Source organism: Leopardus geoffroyi, chromosome C3, assembly GCF_018350155.1.
Source record: "Leopardus geoffroyi isolate Oge1 chromosome C3, O.geoffroyi_Oge1_pat1.0, whole genome shotgun sequence".
Taxonomy (NCBI): domain Eukaryota; kingdom Metazoa; phylum Chordata; class Mammalia; order Carnivora; family Felidae; genus Leopardus; species Leopardus geoffroyi.
In genome coordinates this window covers 80,510,154-80,531,507 of record NC_059338.1, presented here as the reverse complement: position 1 = coordinate 80,531,507, position 21,354 = coordinate 80,510,154, and the positions used below count along the sequence as shown (strand labels likewise).

General features: G+C 46.8%; 1 protein-coding gene across 1 annotated transcript in view; it reads right to left on the bottom strand.

Annotated features, from left to right (window-relative positions):
* Window positions 1-3,865: 3,865 nt before the first annotated feature.
* The window catches only part of LOC123586606, a 58,767-nt gene continuing 41,278 nt past the window's right edge, over window positions 3,866-21,354 (bottom strand). Inside the window, exon 8 of the mRNA XM_045455828.1 lies at window positions 3,866-4,377. The gene's annotated coding sequence lies outside the window, so the exon portion shown is untranslated. The remainder of the gene's footprint in view (window positions 4,378-21,354) is intronic.

Genomic DNA, 21,354 nt, shown 5'->3' with positions numbered 1-21,354 from the left:
GAGACACGGACTTAGGAGTCAGCAGCAAGGAGGAGCTCACCAGCAAAGGAGAAAAAGGCCCAAAGCAGAACATGGGAACAGCAATATTCAGCCGACAGGCAGATGGAACAGAAGAGGGAAAAAGACAAAGACAATTTTGAGGACAGAAATGGAAGAGGGGGAGGAGGGGGAGGAGGCAACGGAGGAGGAGGAGGAGGAGGAGTGTGATAGGAAGAAAGCCAAGATGTCAAAAAACCAGGAGAGGATGATGGTCAGCATCAAACGTTGATAAAAGGTCGAGACTTAGTACCTACCGCAGTCACTGCTAGCCTTGGAAAGGGGACTTTTGGAGAAGTAGCAAAAGAGAAACCCAGATCTGTGTGGCTTGAGTAGAGATAAAGAAATGAGGCAGTGACACAGCAGAGAACGTATGATTTTCTGATGGTGAAGTCCCAAGGAACTGGGGAGGCAGAGTCCTGGGGAGACAGGAATGACCACAAAAGGGAGAGTCATTCCATCCACTCTTAGAGAAGGGAACAGAGAAAGGCGGGGGGCTGACAGTGGCTAAAACTTACTGAGGTGCAACCACTTTAGAAAGCCATTTGGGAAAGGGCGCCTGGGTGACTCAGTCAGTTAAGCGTCCGACTCTTGGTTTCGGCTCATGTCATCTCACAGTTCATGGGTTTGAGCCCCGTGTCGGGCTCTGCACTGACAGTGCAGAGCCTGCCTGGGATATTCTCTCTCTCTCTCTCTCTCTCTCTCTCTCTCTCTCTCAAAATAAATAGATTAATTTAAAAAGAAAAAAAAAGCTATTTGGGAATTCCAATGAAGTGATCATACCCGGACTGCTGTAGACTGAATGCCTGTATCCCCCAAATTTCTTTTGTTGAAACCTAATCCTCAAGGTGGCAGCATTTGGAGGTGGGGCCTCTGGGAGATGGTCAGGGGGTGGGGGGCGGAGCCCCCATGCACAGGATGAGTGCCCTTGCCAGCGAGACCCCAGAGAGATCCCTCCCCTTCTCCCTGGGAAGACACAGTGAGGTGTTGGCCATCTGCACCATGTAAGAAGGACCTCCCCAGAATGGGCACCCTGACTCCCAGCTTCCAGAACTGTGAGAAATATAGGTTATTTTGTTGATAAGCCCCCTGCCCATAGTACTTTGTTATAACAGCCTGAATTAAGACATTTACCTTGGCCAGACAGTTCCTCTCCTGGGGACACACTCAGGAGAAATGAATGAATACGATCCACAAAAGACCTATTCAAGAATGTCCACGACCACATTTTTCATAACAGCCAAAACCTGAAAATAACTTAAATGTCGGCGAGCCGAATGGGAAGTGAACTTTGGCATATCCGTATAAAAGAATGCTACATGGCAATTAAAACGGATGAACCACGGCCCCATGCAGCAACAGGGATGAGTCTTACAAAGATTACACTTCAGCAAAAGAAACCAGACACAAAAGATTGTGTGCTGTGTGATTCCACTCACACGAAGTTCACAAACAGACACAACTCATCTGCGCATAGAAAGCAGGATAGCAGGGGCGCCTGGGTGGCGCAGTCGGTTAAGCGACCGACTTCAGCCAGGTCACGATCTCGCGGTCCGTGAGTTCGAGCCCCGCGTCGGGCTCTGGGCTGATGGCTCGGAGCCTGGAGCCTGTTTCCAATTCTGTGTCTCCCTCTCTCTCTGCCCCTCCCCCGTTCATGCTCTGTCTCTCTCTGTCCCAAAAATAAATAAACGTTGAAAAAAAAAAAATTAAAAAAAAAAAAATAAATAAATAAATAAAAAAAAAAAAAAAAAAAAGAAAGCAGGATAGCAGGTGCCTGAGGCAGCCTGAGGACCAGGTTAAAGAAGGGGAGGGGGTGTGGCAGAGGAAAAGTGACTTTGAAGGGGAACAAATGAACTTCCTGTCTCGACGAGAACATTCCTTATCTTGACGTGGGTGATGGCTACCTGGATACATACATTTGCCAGACTTAATCAGATTGGACTCTTCAATTTTGTCCCGGGTACCATATGCAAATCGTATCTCCATGAAGAATAATTCGCAGGCGATATAATTGGGCAACAATTAACTACAAAGGAATTATCCGAATTAACTAATCTGGTCACAATAACTCCACAAAGTAACTACCCCTACGGCCCACTTTTACAGGTGAAGAAACAGAGAAGGCTGAGTCCTCCCCGAGGCCATGCTTCAGGGAAGGGACACACCGACAAGGAGAAATGTGCAAGCTCAGTGGCAAGAAGTTAAAGACCTTCTCGGATATCCACTCGTGTCTCCTATAGGCGAAGACAAGGCCATTGTTGAAGGCGAAGGGAGGACAGGAGAGCCAAAGGTTTGAGATGGAAGGAGAAGATTGCAATTGCTTTTAGGAAAAAAGAGAAAAAGGAGAAACAACTGTCAGAAGCAGCGCAGTGGGAGTTGGGTCGAGCGACATTTGCCTTCGGTTCGTCTTTCATCTGACAAAATAACGTGCTTCTCACAAGGATTTTATACAAACGAAATGCGTGTAAGTGCGTCACCAACTCGAAAGCACTGTATACACGTATATTTTTCTTTTGAACTTATTGAACTCACAGAAGAATGAGTCCCCACGAGCCAAGGAATAAATTATTTTTTTTTTTCAAAATTAATTTTATTCTAGTTTTCATGTTTACTGACTTTTGAGAGACAGGGTGCCAGCGGGAGAGGGGCAGACACAGAATCCCAAGCCAGGCTCCAGGCTCTGAGCTGTCCACACAGAGCCTGATGCGGGGCCCGAACTCGCACACCGTGAGATCGCGACCCGAGCCCAAGTCAGACGCTGAACTGACGGCGCCACCCAGGCGCCCCTCAAAATTAATTTCAAAGCACATTTTCCAGTGTGATTTCTTTGAGGTCTTAATTTTTCTCTCTCCAGCCTCAGGTAACCACTTACTCATAGGTTTCTGCGTGAGCTGCAAAGTATATCAGAGCCGCATAGGAGGGAGACCCCCGATCCTCCCCGTCTCTGGTAGGCCCGCCCCTCTGCAGCAGGAAGACTCCACAGAAGAGTCTGTCCCCCTGGTCCTGAGCTCTGATGCCAGGAAAATGAGCGTCTGCTGGGGATCACTAGTGACACACTTCCTTCCAAGCAGTGAGGCTAGTGAAGGAGCTAGGCCACACCGTTTGGACTAACACTGAATCTGACCGGAATCTAGATTAAAACCCACAGATTTACAGTATATTGGTATGTCTATTTCCCTCTCTCCCCCATCTCCCTTTCCCATTTAACCCTTCGGTACATAAGTCATCGTCTCTTCTCTATGATCTCGCTCTTCGTCTACGACCTTTCCAAACCCCTCTCCAGACCTTCCCCCAAGAGAAGGCTAATTAGACCACAGGCATCTCCATCTTGAATTACCAGTTCGTTCATTTGCAAGTGTTTTTTCCTTGTTTTTCTCACATAGTATCATTACATGAGGTGGACCCCTTATCGTCAGGGCAACACGGAGTGAAAGAGTGACACACGCACACACAAAATACAACTTTTTTTTAAATGTTTTTATTTTTATTTTTGAGACAGAGACAGAGCATGAGCAGGGGAGGGGCAGAGAGAGGGAGACACAGAATCGGAAGCAGGCTCCAGGCTCTGAGCTGTCAGCACGGAGCCTGAAGCGGGGTCGAACTCACGGACTGTGAGATCATGCCCTGAGCCAAAGTGCTTAACCCACTGAGCCACCCAGGCGCCCCACAAAATACAACTCTTACCTGTACTTGTTCTGACCCCATTGTGATCTTGACCGTCTTTCGCTCTTAGGGTTCAAAAGAATGTCAAGCATCCCACAGTTCTGCCACTTTCTCTCCTGGTTGGGCTCTGCCTTTCTTAGGTTTGGCTATTTCACAGTCTTTTTTCCTGAAGAATTAATTTAACTACTTTTTTTTCCCTACCAACTAGCCTTATTGCCTTTCCCTTTCTGTGGAACACATTTCTTTACAGAGTAATAACCCCTTCTCCAGGAGAAAGGACAGATCCTCTAAAGTCAGACTTCGAAGAATTAAGAGGGAGAAAGAGTCGGGAGTTTCCCTCCAGGTAACACCTCTGTTTAGTCTTAAAGGATGAAGGCGATCATCCAATAAGGCCTCAGGCATTGCAGCTGGAGGGACCGCAGAAGAAGCTCCGTTTTGCTAGAACTAGAAATCCAAGATGGAGCTCAGCATCAGAAGGGGCTGGGTCAGGGTGCACCTGGAAGAGAGATGACGGACCTCCCGCCGAGAATTTGACTTTCATCCTGATGCTTTCGTTCGCGACACAGGCAAATTGGGGGCCAATTCCATCCTTTGCTCCGTTCAGAGTTTCAGAGGACAGGAATCACAGCTTCTATTTCAGTTGTCAGAAAGTCAAATGCTGGGACCAGGCAGGGGACCCTAAGGAAGTCAAGAGTATTTGGTATGTTTTCGTAAAACCTCATGTGGCCCCCATACTATCTTTCATTCCCCACTTATCCTAGAGATATGGGTATACAGAATCAGTTCTCTTTCATAAAATGAACTATATACATGTAATGACAAATGGCTGCTGATATTCGAACTAAGTCCTGGGAGCAATCGAATGTGGGGGAAACACAGTGAAACTGACACTGCACAGGGTAGCCTTACTCCACAACAGCCAACTGCTATCTCCTGGGAAGAGATGACCAGCATTGCCAGGGCTCCCGAGTCCTCAATCCTCAAAAGAAGTTGGGCATCTGTATTCGCATGTAAAGTTGGTCTGGTTCTAAAGACTGGCTTGCATTTAAACAAAAGAAAACAAAACAAAAAACACCCTGTAGCCCAGGGAAAACACACCTACAGAACAAACAACATGGGGCTTGCTAGTTTGCAACCTCTGTGCCACTTTCTTTAGCTTTTCCAACAGCGCGCCATCACCATGGGGACTCCATAATGTTTACTGGGTGGATGAATGGGAAGATGTGGGTCGTTCTCGTTCCTGCTCCAAAGTCAGTTCCCTAGCCTTCTGAGTCAAGGACCTGACTCATGACTTTGCCGAAGTCGGATGCTTAACCCCCTGAGCCACCCAGGTGCCCCTAAGCATCAGACTCGTGATTCTGGCTCAGGTCATAACCTCAGGGTTCGTAGGTTAGACCTGCGGCACATCGGGCTCTGCGCTGATAACGTGGAGCCTGGTTGGGATTCTCTCCCTCCTTCTTTCTCTGCCCCTCCCCACTCATGTGCTCTCTCTCAAAATAAATAAATAAACTTTTAAAAAAAGGAATTAAAAAATGTTAGACATTAAATGATTCTATTTGAAAACTCATTTGCAGAAAATAAGTTTATAAGTTTATAAGGTAATTTATACCGTGTCCATTAAAATCACTTCTCTATTATGTAAACGTTGAAAATTAAGATAAAGAGTAAATAATTTCATATATACGCATGTACTTTAAACAGTTTTTTTCCAGATAATGCATTTTTTTTCAACGCAGTGTTCCTTTTTAGACATTTTCACAACAAAAAAACTCAGAATTCTTTCAAGGTCTTTTTTTTAACGGAAGTATAGTAGACACACAATGTTACATTAGTTTCAGGTGTGCAACATAGTGATTCAACAAGGCTTTAATTTCTTTTGTAATTAAGAAAATTGAGAGACCCACGAGAAGAGTGACCAGGATAGAGGGGCTTTTTTCATGAGTTAATATTAAATGTAAAAGGAAAATAATTCAGCAGAACTATTTGTGCAATCAATTGGATTTTGTGCAATTTGAAAGACCTTTAAATTTTGGTTGATTTTGTTCAAAATAACCTGGCAATGTTCAATCCAAGCATTAACAAATGGGGGGCCCAAACGTCCGTATTTCAGAGTGGTAGGTAATAGCAATTGCTGAGAACAGAGCCTGCAAGCATTAAGACCTTGATGTCTATGTAGAATAAATCATGGAAGGAACTGAGCAAACTATATTGTGAGAACTCCAGTGGCGTACAAGATTTAATTTTGGAACTCTGAATATTTTAGGGTAATGTTGTGCATATGTAATTTCATGCATTTGTTTTATAACACAAATTTCTGGATGGCTCATTGGCTAAGGGTCAGACTCTTCATTTTGGCTCAGGTCATGATCTCATGGTTCATGAGATCGAGCCCCGTGTTGGGCTCCTCACTGAGCATGGAGTGTGCTTGGGATTCTCTCTCTCTCTCTCTCTCTCTCTCTCTCAAAAATAAACATTAAAAAAACTTTTTAAATAAAAGAAAATATGTCTAGTTTTTATATTTAAATGTCCTCCAAAAACTTCATATCAATTTCTACTAGCAAATACTTTTTAAAAAACTGCCTCTGAGTTAAAAAATTATGCTGGGGGCACCTGGGTGGCTCAGTTGGGTAAGTGTCCCACTTGGTTTTGGCTCAGGTCATGATCTCACTGTTCCGGATTCGAGCCCCGTGTCGGTCTCCCCACTGACCACGAGGAGCCTCCGTGGGATTCTCTCTGTCTCTCTCTCTTTTCTGCCCCTCCTCTGCTCTTGAGAGCATGCGTGTGCCTGCTCTCTCAACATAAGTAAAATTTAAAAAAAATTATCCTCAAAACGGGATTTCTTTTGCTCAGTCTTCCCACACCTATCAGTCACATGACTCAGTCTAGCAGAATGAGTAAAGGGTGGAGAAAGGCCACGCATACATTCAGGGGAAATTCCTTCCTCCAACACATCCTACGGTCCAGCTTTTTCTTTTTCTGTGGTGACAATATGGCACTAACATCCCAGACTTCTTTCTTCCCAGCTTGGCAACTCTAAGAGAATGGAAACATCTTTCTCCCAATGTCCATGTAACAACCCCAGAGAATGTATCTGACTGGTCTTGCTTGAGTCACCTGTCCACCCTAATCCGATCACTACAGCCAAGAGAATTCAGCCAAGGCTGAATCATGCACCTACCCTTGGGTTGCAGGGTGCAGGACCTATGTCCAAAAGAAAGGGGATGTGAAAATGTGCTGAACCATCTGTAGTGCTCATCATTCTGAATAGCATTCTGAATTTGGAAATACACAAATACTGTCATATTTGAACTTTAGAACCACCCCATGGTAGACCAAATGAAAAGGCAATGGTACCTGTAATTTAGACTGCAGGGCCTGGCACATCATAGGTACTCCATGAATGTTTGATGGATGAATAAATGGGGCAGCGTAGACAATCCCATGAGCTGGACACTACTCTCCTCACTTTACAGAGAAAACAAGGTCAGAGAGGTTAAGGAATTGTGCGAGTTTACACAGCAAACAGAGGATCCGGGAGTCAAACCTAGGCCTCATAGGCTGACATCCCTGCCTGGGGGGTTCTTGTCAGGACTGATGATTGTTTTGCACCAGAATTCAGGCACCTGGTGCCCATCAGTATTCTCCTGAGCCACTCCTGAGTTGCCTTTTCTCCCACACCTCAAATACAGAAGGTCTAGACAACAGAATTCTACTCCGGATCTAGACTCTTCCCTTCCAAGAAATTCTCAGACTTTAAGATTCTGATTTAATAGGTTTGGAGTGGGGCTCAGGAATCTGCATTTTATCCCAGAGCTCTGAAGTGGGAGATCTTGCAGAAGTCTGCACAACCAGCAAATACGACCACCACAGCCTCCAGAAAACAACGCCCTTTTCATTTCCGCCTTCCAAATGCTGCCCAAGTTCCTCTCACCGGTAAAAACCTACCCAGAACTGTTCAAGGAAGGAGATTGTGATGCCTGCCACGTTGACCACACACAGTCCAACACACACACACACACACACACACACACACACACACACACACAGACCCTTCCGTATCCCGTTTCAGGAGACGTACAGAGGGACTGTCCATAGATGATCACTGATTTGGAGTCTTCAGAGTTGGGTAGAAATTGCCCAACAAAACCATTTGCCTTCGCTGCACATTACTGCTTCGATTCCAGCTGTAACATTCCTGCCACACGGTAGTTCAGATGTTTCTTACAAGCCTTCCGCTAGGAAGCATGTGCTTCTCTGGAGGCGTAGACCATTTATTTTGATCCCAAATCCATGTACCTGCGGCTTTCACCCACTGGTCCTGGTTTGATCCCGAAAGCACACACATATCCAATCTAATCATTATTCAAATGGCAGCCCTTCAAACATTTGACGTCACTGGTCATGGGGTCTGGAAACTTCTCTTCTCCAGCCTATTACCAATTTTAAATATGTCTCATTTGACACGGCTACAGTCCCTTGAGCATCTCAGCTCTCATTTATTTAGCCAATACAATATTTGTTGGGCATCTTTGGTTGCAAGGAACCAAAGTGCATTCCAGAGAAAGAACTAGGCAGCTTGAGTTCTGATACTGGCTCTGAGACTTAGCTCAGTGTGTCGCTTGGGGAAATTTATCTCCTATCGACACCATGAAAGGGTTTGCTTAGATTCTCTTAGCTGTGTTCTATAACATCATCTTCTCTTCTGCATTTCTCCCACTGATACCTCCTTCTCCTTTTCTCTTCCCTCTGAATCATTGTTTTTTTTTTTTCCCCTGCCTTTCTGGCCCCTCTGGCTCTTCTCTCATCTTGCACGGTCCCTGTGTTTCACTGATTCTGTTTCTCTTTGTCTCCCTATATTTCCCTAACTCTACCTCCTTCCTGTCTCTCGGTCTACCTCTGTCTCCTGTATCTTTCTCACCTTGAAGAATAGTGTGTGAACAAGAACTTGCAGGAGGGAAAAATATCAAAACCAGGACAAAGTATCTTTGAGTGAGGTTCTCAGCAGCTGATGGAAAGTTTTATGAAGCCAAATCCAGCCCCATTAGCTGGATCTGTGCATCAGATTCCCAGACCATAGCCTCCTCCGCCAACCTAGCAGGTGATATAAGACCTGGGAGGCCAAGGATACAAAAAAAAAGTTACTCTGCCAAGAGCTAATGGACTATGAAATGAAAATGCCTGGCCCACCTGCTCCACGTGGCCACCTCACAGTGGGGACCCGCAGCTGGCCCAAACCAATGCTGAGGAAAGGCAGGAGGAAATTTGTCCCGGAACTGAGTCAACAGAAAACACCAAGAGAGTCTGCCAAATGCAAATAGCTCGAGCCAGGATTCTTCCCTCACCTCTGCCATCCAACCCTCCAAATGTGCCTCCAGTGTGAGGTTCGAAGGACCCCGAAGAGTCAGCGGACCTGGATTTGATTCACAGCTTTGCCACTAATTGACTGTGACCTTGGGTAGGCCATTTCTCCTTTCTGGGCCACCATGTTCTCATCTATAAAGGGAGAAGCACAAATCCCATGAACTAATTCTAGAGTTGCTTTAATTGTAAGGTTGTTGCCAAGGGATTTGGCCAATTTTGTTTCCCTGTAATTTAGTTTCTGCCACCTATCCATAAGCAATTATACTGCCTTTCCTTAGGACGAAGGAGCCAAGCAAGAAATAAACGACAAGAGGGAGTAGAGTTGTGAAAAGACGCGTATTCCTTCATTCTTACAAAGAAACCTAAGTAAGCTACCTAAGAGGCAGGGGCTACAGACACCTTCTTTGTGCTTCACAGATACTTGATCTACAAAGCACGGCTTCAGATTTCTGCTTTGTCTCTGTTTCAGCGTGCTAAATGCACCCATCATGGTGTCAGCCCCTTCTGGCTTCAACTACTGGCCTGCCTGTAATCCTCTGCTCAGGGAAGCAGCACTTCCAGAGTCTTTGATAAGGGAAGGCTTCTGCTTGAATCAAGAAGGAAATCCGGCCCAAGAGATTCCATCAGTAGCCTGGTCAGTGATCCTTGGGGGCACCCGGAGCAAAGTACTGAACGAGAGGGAGAATCATTAGCAAAACCACAGTAAAACTCCCCTGTGAAATTCAGGGTGGAGGTGATTGAGAGAACTGGCCAGCCACCAAAGAAAGGAGAATGGAGCAGGACTGGAAGAGCCATGGAGGTGCCTAGAGACAGACCATCTACTTCATGAGCAAGACAGAAATAGGAGTCACTGCATCCAGGTGGCTCCCGGCAGCATCCATCGCACGTGGGCAAATTTCCAACCTTCAGGAACCCGTTCAATGGTCTCGTTTTCTTATGGTGGCCCGAGGATAAGTGTGGCTGGCAACCCAAGGAGTCTCACCAACACACTTGGGTGAGAAGGGCATTCAAGCCCCAGGCGCTGGCACTAAATTCCTTAAAAGTTTAAGCAGGTAAGTAGCCAGTGACATTGGTGTGACCTCTGAAAATGTACACAAAATTGTACCTCTGGTGGGGCAACCTAGAGAAATTGGCAGCTTCCCCCAAACCTAGAAGACCTTCGTGCAACAAGTGTAAAAGAAACCCTACAGGCCATTAGTGCATTCAACTCTCCAACCTACGCCGAAGTGACCGGGGTTTTTTTTTTTTCGAATTAAACAAAAACAAAACATGCAAGTGAAAAGTTCAAATCTCTTAAGAAGGAGAAACGTGTTTGCCCAGGGTTTCATTAACAGCTGCCCTGTAGACCTTCCAGTCACATTCCTCGTCTCTTGGGGACAGGGCTGCAGTGAGATGCAGTCGGATATACCTACGTTTCAAAAATCGGACACACTCGGTCGTGTGACACTGGGTGGCAGTTGTTTTCGTCCCACTTTCAGGAGGCTGGCTTCCCTTGGCATTTTGCTCTCCCCACCCTTCCAGTCTTGCAATCCCCGCTGAAATGTTCTAACTCCCTGGCAGCCAGGAGGGTACGAGGGAGGACACGTGAGCTTGGGCAGCCAAGCAGAGGACCCAGTTCACCTGAGCACCGTTTTGGGCCTAGGAGCAAACACGTAACTTAAGCAAAGTTAATCAGAGTCATTCCTTAGGGTTGCCCAGAGTCAAACCTTTGGGTTGGAAGTGGAAGAAATGAGGCCTAGCTTTTCAGGTCACAAAACTGGTAATATATGAAATGAGGTTTTCTAGTAGGTGACTTCCCTCCATAAGGGAGGGGATAGTTGGAGAAGGAGAGAAGAACAATGAGGCGTGAGCAAATTATCTTGCTGGAGTCCCTAAAGTATGGGGCTATCAGATGCACTTTTAGGCATCATCATGTACAGAATTCTGTTTCTTCTGTGCCCTCAATACCTCCCTATGAAGTGCGGAACTTTCCCTCTATATGTCCACAGGTGTTCTGCTTCAGGTAGATAGAGGATAGGTAGAGCCGTAGATATAGAGATATAGATAGTACAGATATGTGTTCTCCTCTGTATAAACGGGAAAGGGTAGATATAGAAGACTGTGGGTTGACCAGATAGTTTCAGGAGAGGGAAGCTGAACCAAGAATAAGAAGGAGCGAAAGAAGGAACGGAATCCTGCCATTTGTAGCAACGTGGATGGAACTGGAGTTCCAATTCTAGTTCCACAATACTGGACAGTGTGATGCTAAGTGAAATAAGTCAGGCAGAGAAAGACAGATACCATATGTTTTCACTCATATGTGGATCCTGAGAAACTGAACTGAAGACCATGGGGAAGGTTGTTCATGATGACACGGGGTGCAAAAAGCAACCGCCTAAGAATAGAGGACAGGACAGTAAGAGGAACCGTAAAAAGGCGTTTTTTAAAAAATGTACTTATTTATTTTGAGGGAAAGAGAGAGTGAGCATGAGTGGGGGAGGGGCAGAGAGAGGGAGAGAGAATCCTAAGCGGGCCCTGCGCTGTCAGCACAGAGCTCAATGTGTGGCTCAAACCCACAAACCGGGAGATCATGATCAATGCGTGACTTGAACCCACAAACCGGGAGATTTCAGGCCGAAATCAAGCGTTGGACGCTTAACCGTCTGAGCCACGCAGGTGTCCCAAAAGGCATTTGGGATTTAGGCAAAGGATTTAGGCCATTAGATCGTCATCAAGTTTGAGGAGGGGAAAAAAAGATGTCAACTAGTTTCAAGGGTATCTACGTATCCCCAAACTCATCTAGTTGTACACGCGAAATATGTACCACCTCAATCATTTTTCAAAAATCCTACATCTTTGACTTACAACAAAAACACACACACAAAAATACACAAGCATAACAAAAGCCCTAAATAAGAAAACGAGCAAAAATAGAAGTACAATCATGACAAGTGTGTATTTTTCGATACACTCCTACCAGAACTGCAGGAGAACTGAGCAAAGCTGCAGATGTGATTCTGTCATTTTTTCGTGGTGCTTTATAGGGCACAGAGCACTGTCTCAGATGTCAGTGGGTTTGTCCCTCACAAAGAAAAATAAAGTAAAAATAAAAGACGGGGGATGCCGCCCGACTCTTGATTTCAGCTCAGGTCATGATCCCAGGCATGCCGAGCCAGGCATCGAGCTGCTTAAGATTTTCTCTCTCTCTCCCTCACTGCCTCTCTTGTGCATCATGCACTCTCTCTCTAAAATAAAGTCAAGCAATAATCAAAGATGGGGGCACCTGGGTGGCTCAGTTGGTTGGGCTTCCTTCCGCCTTCAGCTCAGGTCATGATCTCGCTGGTCAGAGTTCAAGCCCCGCGTCGGGCTCTGTGCTGACAGCTGGGAGCCTGGAGCCTGCTTCTGATTCTGTGTCTCCCTCTCTCTCTGCACCACCCCCCCCCCCCCCACTGCTCACACTCTGTCTCTGTCTCTGTCTCTGTCCCTCTCAAAAATAAATAGATAAACATTAAAATTTTAAAAAAATTAATAAAAGATGGGTGAGAGCAGGGATGTTTAGTCTATACCAAGGTTATCAAAGTTTACCTTCTCATTCGTTATAAAATTAAAACATGTTTAACCACCCCAAGTTTCTATACTTCTCAAAAACATCGGGGCGCCTGGGTGGTTCAGTCGGGCGTCCGACTTCGGCTCAGGTCACGATCTCGCGGTCCGTGAGTTCGAGCCCCGCGTCGGGCTCTGTGCTGACAGTTCAGAGCCTGGAGCCTGTTTCAGATTCTGTGTCTCCCTCTCTCTCTGACCCTCCCCCGTTCATGCTCTGTCTCTCTCTGTCTCAAAAATAAATAAACGTTAAAAAACAATTTCAAAAACATCAAATGTACTCTCACATATTAACCGTTTCTCTGTTGCTGGATACTGGTTGTTTCCAAATGTTTACTGTCACACGTGACTCTTTGATACAAATACATGGGCGGAAGAGCTGTTTTCCACTTTTTTCTTTTAGGCTATTAAACGTTTACATTGTCTCCAGAAGGGCTGTGCCCTTTCCTACTCACGTGTACAGATCCCCTGCCTAGAAGGATCACGGGTCAGTAGGACCCGCTCCAAATTCGTTTTCCTGGCTCACCTCAAGCATCGCCTGGCCCATACTTCGAGGCTCAGTAGTGTGATGCTCCCATATCCCCCTCCCCGGTCCCCCAGACCTGATGCTACCATAGTTTTTGTTGTAATGTAGGTTATTTATTTGACTAGAAGCTCCCTGAAAGACCAGTTGACTCAATGCCGTCGTATTTCTCGCGTGTGCTAATCTCAATGGGAGTGAAAGGCCTTCCGAGCTGGAATGCACCACAACAAGGTTAAGGGCGTCTTCTGTATCCTGAAAGAGCCCCAGTGCAGCCAGAGCGGTGGGGAGCACCAACCAGCATAGCATTCCCCGTGCCTCTCTTTCTCCGCTTCACCCCTGTGCCGTCTGCTCAGAACACGCAGCCAAAAGGCCAAAGCTGACCTCAGCAAACGCCTCCCTGCCCTTTCCTCCCCCGGAGTGTGCTATAGCCGTGGGGAAGGGCTCGCTCGCAGAGAAACGTGAACAGACTGTGACTTCCCAGTAAGATAGGCTGTTATTTCCTGGCCGTTCTAGAATCTCAGTAAATCATCCGTTACGTAGGCAAGGCCCAACCCTTGGGCTGACAAGCCAACTTTTTTCTGGGTTATAGCGAAGAATGGAAGGAAGACGCGGCCGGCCATATATTGTTTGTCATAGCAAGCCATGCTGACTAGATACGTTTTTTTTTTTTTTTTTTTTAATGTGTATTTACTTTTGAGAGAGAGACAGAGAGAGACAGGGTGTGAGCGGGGGGAGGGGCAGAGAGAGAGGAAGACACAGAATCCGAGGCAGGCTCCGGGCTCCAAGCTGTCAGCACAGAGCCCGACGCGGGGCTCGAACTTGAGGAGCGGGAGATCATGACCTGAGCCCAAGCGGGAGGCTCAACCGACTGAGCCAGCCAGGCGCCCCTGTGCTGACTAGGCTATCGCAAGTATCAGGGTACAGAGATGTATAAAGCTCAGAGCCTGCCCTCCAAGATCTAGAGCCTGATGGGCAGAAGGTGGCTTGCTGAAAAACCTTTGACAAGTGGCAGGTGGGCGGGGCCCTGTTTGACAGCAACTGCCAGTGTCTGGGGGAGAACACACTTACCAGGGCTGATCGCATTATTCGATTTTCATTCGCTCTCAACCAGCGCTTGGATGCCATCTCAACTGTCCTGGAACAGCCCCCGGGATCAGCGTGTGCATTGGACTTTTGCTTACATCAGCCCCGGGACTAAAAGCTGTATGTTTCAGAGCAGTTAGAGAAAAGTCTCTGAGCAGAAAACTTCAAACGTCGAGCCAGAGGCTGTTTTTTGTAACACTGATGAAATTTCATCTTCAGGGCTCTTTGCTCACACGTGCTCCTTCTAAATATATGTATCTTTGCATAGCTAATTTTGTATTTCAAATTTTGTATGCTGGTTTGTTTTTTTTTGTTTGTTTTCTGTTTTTTTTAAAGAGACCAGCCTAAACTGTATCAGCTTGAGACGCTCTCCCTGTTTGATCTTGTCAGTGTTTCTTTTTTTTCCTTTAGGGCCCACAGCAGACTGTAAAGTACCTTAGCCACTGTTCTTCCCCGTGAAACGCCGGATCTTGCTCAAACACGGACTCTGGCTCCGTAGGTGAGGGCGCGGGGCCTGAGACTTCGTTTCTAACAAGCCCCAAGCGATGCCAATGCCCGCGTGGACCACACGTTATTGTAGCAAGTTCTTCCAACAGGGTCTACACAGAATCACCCCGTAGGTCCAGCAGAGTTTTTCCTTGGACAGACACCCTGTGTGAGCTTACTACCTCTCTTGCCGCTGCGTGTGGCTAACTACCAGTGTTGTGTTCCATCCTGTCTCGTGCTAACCCTGTCTTCACCGCCTTCCAACCCAACCGGATCAGATTCCCGGGTTCCCTCTTCCGTGGAGGCCACTTGGTTAGAGTCAGACCCGATACTAAATCATGACTGGGTCAGGGCGCATGGGTGAAAACAACAGATCTCATTTCACGCGGTGAAAGCAGAGAAGAACCGATTATAGGGCACGAAGTACCTTACAGGAGTCCTAGGCGGTGAGCATAGATGTATTCTAACAGGAACAAAGAAGCCAGGGGACATGAACAATTTCTCTTCTGGAGACCCTGCGGTTCAGCTGTCTACCGCTCGGGGTTTATGATGCTAGAGACCAGAAGGCAAGTCAGTCCTCAGATCCTGGAGAACCGAACATGCTTAACCACCGCGCGTGTCAAAAGCTGCGATTTCCCTGCCTCGGCTGACACCTCAACTGGTCCGGTACAGAAGCTGGGCGGCACAGGAGCCCCAAAATGTAGCGTTTTGCTTCCTACACGGAACGGGAAGACAGGCTCGAAAGGGATTCGAGTGGATGCTGAATGGGCCAGTCTGCAGAAGCTGGACACTCAACCAATGTTCTAGAATAAATGAATGGATGTAGTCTGATTTCCTTTGTTCACTTGTGGCCCCTGATCTCCATGATAACATCACCTGACACGGGCCTTCGACTTATTCCGCGCTCACTCTGGCTCTACCCCCATGTGACTATTCATCTCTAAACTCCATCACCCACAGACGACGGTGTCCGGGTCCCTTTAGTTCAAACTCTCGGGAGAGAGAAAGGGTTTCCACTGGCCAGTAAGTCCGTTCTTCCTGGGTCACGTGTCGATCTCACCTTTGCTATTACAGAGGTGGAAATGGTAAAAATCCCATATCCTCAGCCTGCCTTTTCTCCTGGGAAGGGGAATTTCCAAAAGAAAAGGACTTTGAAGTACCAAAGTTACCCTGGAGGCTGTCAGCTATAATATCTGAGCTCAGTTTTAAAGGAGGATTAGCGATTCTCAGAATGGACAAAGGAGAAGACCTTTAGAGGCCCCGCAGACAGGCACAAAGGCACAGAGCCTTGAACTAGCTCATCAAGCATTTTATGATGAACCGGGTCTTTTTTTTTTCCCCACTGAATTCCAAATATCTTTGCTAATATTTGCCTTTCCCAAAACTTGCAAAGCAAATATTGGCTCTCTTTCCACAGCATACACTGAACTTAAAAAAAAAAAGGTAACTCTTATCTCTACCCTGTTCCCTTCATCTTTCTGCTTCTTCATAAGCCTCTGACAATTCGGAGGCACATTATATAACCTCATTAAGAGTTTCCCCATTAGGGGCGCCCAGCTGGCTCAGGGGGTGGGGCGTGCAACTCTTGATCTTGGGATCATGAGTCCGAGCCCCACACTGGGGGTAGAGTTTACCTATAAAAATAAAAAAATAAAATAGGAGAAGGTTTAAAAAAAAAAAGTGTCTCCATCTATAACATGGGGACCCCTGAACCTACTTCTAGGTTATCGTGAGAAGCAAATCGAATGAGGCATGTGAAAATACACATTGAACCCTAACACTCCTGCATCGATGGCAGTGATGGAAATGGTGACGGTGGCTCTAGCCCAGACTTTTCCAATGCCTCTTGACATTTCCCGGTTACTCCCTGTGTGTCCCTCAGGCAGCAAAGGATGCGAGGCAGGATGTGGCTCTAAGGAGCATCACGGCTTCCACCTGTGCTGGCTCAGCGGGTCTGCTACAAAGCTTGGCCCAGATGCCAGCGTCTTCACCTCTCAGCCCTCAGTGGGGCCTCGTGCCCACTCAGCCCTTATTCCTGGGACGGCCGCAGCTGCTCACCACAGAACAACCTAAAATACAGTCTAGGCTAAGCTGGGGCCAGCACACGTGCTTTGGGCTGCTACTGAGACTCAAGGGCAGTTAAAGCTGGAAGGACCTTACATGCTCTAACCTTGCCCAAACTCCATCTTGTCCGTTCCCAGCCAACGGCACCAGCAGTAACTCAAGCCAAAACTCTGATATCTGTCTTTCTTTGCCCATCTTCCCCATGCCCATCAGCGAGTTCTTTTAGCTCTGCCTACAAAGTATATCCCAAATATAATCACTTATTGAAAACTCCATTGCTGCCCCCTAGTTCAAGTCAAGCTGTCATCTTGCCTGCACTGTTGCAATGCCCCCCAAACTAGTCTCCGTTGACCCCCTTGCGCGGTAATCCATTCTTGGGAGAGGCTAGGGTGGCCTTCTTCTTTTTTTTCAATTTTTTCTTGTAACGTTTATTTATTTTTGAGACAGAGAGAGACAGAGCATGAATGGGGGAGGGGCAGAGAGAGAGGGAGACACAGAACCGGAACCAGGCTCCAGGCTCTGAGCCGTCAGCCCAGAGCCCGACGCGGGGCTCGAACTCACGGACTGTGAGATCGTGACCTGAGCTGAAGTTGGATGCTTAACCAACTGAGCCACCCAGGCGCCCCTAGGGTGGCCTTCTTAAAACAAAACCAGCTCAGAGGGTCCTTCTGCTTAGAACTCTGCCATGGCATTCTATGGTAGTTAGGTCAAAATCCATGATCTTTTCCATGGTGGACCCTTCCTCTCTTTCTGGTATCCCTCTTTTTCCCCACCTTCCAACCACATTGTCTTCTTCTGTTTCTCAAACAGGCAGAGCTCGTTACAGCCTCAGGCCTTTGCACTTTGCACTTTTTTTTGCTCCGTCTTGCACAGGGTGGGTACTCACTAGGGGTTTGGGATGGATGGATGGATAGATGGATGGATGGATGGATGAATGGATGAATGGATGCATGGGTGGATGGATGGAAAATAAAGTGATATCTTATAACCTCTATGGTTTTGTTCTCACAAATAGCACTATTTGTGGACTGGATGCTTTGAGGAACTTGGATCAATAAAGTCAAGGGAAGTCAGAGGATTGGGGAATCCAATTTTTAACAATGTTGAGAATGAGAGGCCAGATGTCAGGCAGCTTCTCATTTGGCCTGGCAGTTATGGGGAAGATATTGAGATCTTTCCAACCAGAAACCAGAGCCTGCCCTGAAGGAAAGAATTTGTTAAAGCCAAGGTAAGTCAAGACAGGCTCGAGGGCATGGACTTTCTCCCCAAACAGCACTTCTGTTTCCTCATAATAAACCATTAGATTGTAGCCCTGACAATGATGGAAATTCAGAGCCTCTAAGAAGCCATTATTCACCTTCCAATAAAATAAGTAGAAAACACTGATGTCATTCTCAGTTGCAGAAAGCAGATCGGAATGAAGGATCATCTTGAATTGGAGCTTTTACACTTCACTATTTCTTTCTCTTTCCTTAAGTATAACTTATTTCAAACTAGAACATTTAATTGCCTTCTAGCAACACCTTGAGGCAGGTCACAGACCAGAGAGAATAGTCCTGGATCATAGCAATTATTGGCTTCTGCAAAACCTAACCAAGATCTCACATGTTCTCACCCCCACTCCCTCCCGCTATCTCTCCCCAAATTACAGTGAATCTTGAAGTTGATATGAGATCTTCAGGATGGGGTATCAGAGGGGCCCTTCAAATGGCAAAGCACCAGAGTTCTCTATTACCAAATCATCTTCCTTTTTCTCTTTTCGAGAAGCATATTCTTAACTTCTTAGAGTGGAATGAGAAATTTAGAGTGCAAAGGAAAACTGAGTAGGCTTTGAATCCCTAACTCCGCTACTGTCCAGCTGTGTGACCTTGGAAGAGCTAATTTCCTTCCAAGGAATCATGTGTGGGAGAAGGAAAACAGCAGGGCTAGGAGGAAGAAATATGAGAGACCATATGTAAGGGCACATAACATGGTTCATGGCATGTAGCAGGTGCTTAAGAATATATCCTTCCTACCCTCCACCCTAATACTAAGTATTCCTTTCAAAACGCAAGGACAAGCCCAGATGTATGGTCAGGTATAGAAGAATAGGTGATAGATTATATAACTTCTCTTTGCCTTAGTCTCCCTTCTGTAATAATTCAACTGTTTACATAGGATTATTGTAAGCATCCAGATGAGTTATATGTGACATACTTATAACAGTGCCCAGATCGTAGCAAGCCCCTTATAAGTGTGAGTTAGGATTATAGGACAACCTCACTTTATTGAAATGCCCACCTGTTCTGTTGTCTGTCTTTCATTTGGATCATGATTATTCTTCTGTAGCCCAGGGGCCTCAGCACACACTTGGGGTAAGGTAAAATCTTTTCTGGGTAGGGCTTAATGATGCCAGGAATAGCCAATCTAGTGATGGAAGTCAAGTTCAAAGTGGAAAGGAGCAGGAATGCCCTTTTCTCAGTAGGTCTTGGGCTTTCTTGGAACTGGATTTCAGGGAGTCTAGAAGTCTGAGCTGTGCTCCTAAATTATTATCACAAAAAACAGGTGTGGGGCAAGGATTAATGGAGCCCCAGAGTCTCAGACAAGCATGCCAAATTTTACCATTCAGGTTACCTAGCTTTGGGTTGTTCTCTGCCTGTATCCTTCTTGTTATTTTTCAGCTAGCCAGGGTAAATGGCTACTGTCTTAAATACCAGCTCCATTCTGCAGGCAGAAGTTGCTTTATTAGCTGAGGACTGAGAAAAAGTCTGAGGCTGCATCTGGGTTCACCAGGAAACACGGCCAGAATTGACTGGCATCATCAGCCAGGTGTAAAAGATCAGAGAGGGGAACACATGGGTCCACTGGCGTGGTCTTCTTTGGTCTGGGTAGCCCTGCTTCAGGGCCCTGCCTCAACCCTCCTGCAGCATCAGAAGCGAAGAAGTCGCCAAACAAACAAAACAATTCATGTGACTCAGCCTGACCTGCTAGGGGCCCGTCTCTCCATCAAATAATAGTTCTATCATGTTTTTCAAATTAATCTTCTCAACCAATGCATGACGGATCCAGTCACTAAGACAACCGGTGAAGAGTAACCGATATTCTTTCACACCACGGTCTCTGCGTGTACCTCTGCATTCAGACCAAAGTACCAGGGAAAGTGTCCCGGGAAGAACCCAGGATGTCACATTCTTGGCTTTTATGTTTTAAAGAGCCACAAGACGGGGCTCAATCGGAGAGACGGAGCGCTCAGTAGGAGCATGCACTTCGGGCTGGCTGGCTTCAGACAGGGCTGGCCCTGCCACTGGACCCACACGTGGGCAAGTCACTTAACCTCTCCATGCCTCGATTTGTTCAGACATCAGGTGTGTAAGAACCAGAGTACTTCCCTCAGAGAGTCATGACCATCATATTAAATACATAAAACACTTGGAATAGTGCCTAGTACATCAATGACAGCTACGTTATTTTGGGGAATGTAAGCTAAAAGGACTTTTCCTTGCCTGCCACAACTTGACTAAAAAACATGACTGAGGGGCGCCTGGGTGGCGCAGTCGGTTAAGCGTCCGACTTCAGCCAGGTCACGATCTCGCGGTCCGTGAGTTCGAGCCCCGCGTCGGGCTCTGGGCTGATGGCTCAGAGCCTGGAGCCTGTTTCCGATTCTGTGTCTCCCTCTCTCTCTGCCCCTCCCCCGTTCATGCTCTGTCTCTCTCTGTCCCAAAAATAAATAAACGTTGAAAAAAAAAAAAAAAACATGACTGAAAAGAAGAAAAATATTCGAGAAGCTATACCAGAGCTAGATACTGACAGAATATTAGAAAGAGAGGGCCTCATCCGATCCTATCGCCCTCCCCCATCTGGAGTCAGCACCAAGGATGAGCAAGGGGTTTCCAATAGAACATCTCGGAAAGACTTGTGGTCCCTTCCGGACACTTGTGCTCTCTCCCCAAGTGGGTACCCAAGAAAGGAAGTGTGTCCCCAGAGTCGATCTCCCCGTTGAGCCAGTGTGGGGCAGGACTAGGCTGGGAGAGAGCCCAAGAGCCCCCTCGGTTTTCCCACAGCCCACGGGAAGTGGAGGGAACAACCCATCCTAATCTTTCCTAGGAACCCACAAAGGGCGAAGCAGGGACGGAAGACAGAGTCCTCTGGCCTGCACGGCCCTCACACTCAGAACAAAGAGATGAGCGTCGGCCATCACCAGACCGTAGACAATTCATCAACGCTGATTTGTGAGACTTGTGAGTCGCAACCTGGGAGGCTGGAGGCTGGCATTTGAAGGGCTGTTCCGTTTGGTTTAGTATGGTATACATCAACACTCAATGTGCAAAATGTGGCGTTCCAGCATGGGTGACTTCTACATGGTGACAATGGTCACTCATGGGAGAAGGCTCCTTCACATCTTTCTCTGCACCACTGAACGGCTGTTTCATTCTGGCGCCCCACCCCTTTACCCACACCCCTTCTTTTTCATGATCTAATTTCCCAAAGGCAACAACCAGCGCCCTCCCGCATTTGCTCCTGGGCTCAGAACCCTGTGCGTCTATTTCATGGGTCAGGAAGTGGCCCGGTCAAGACGTGAC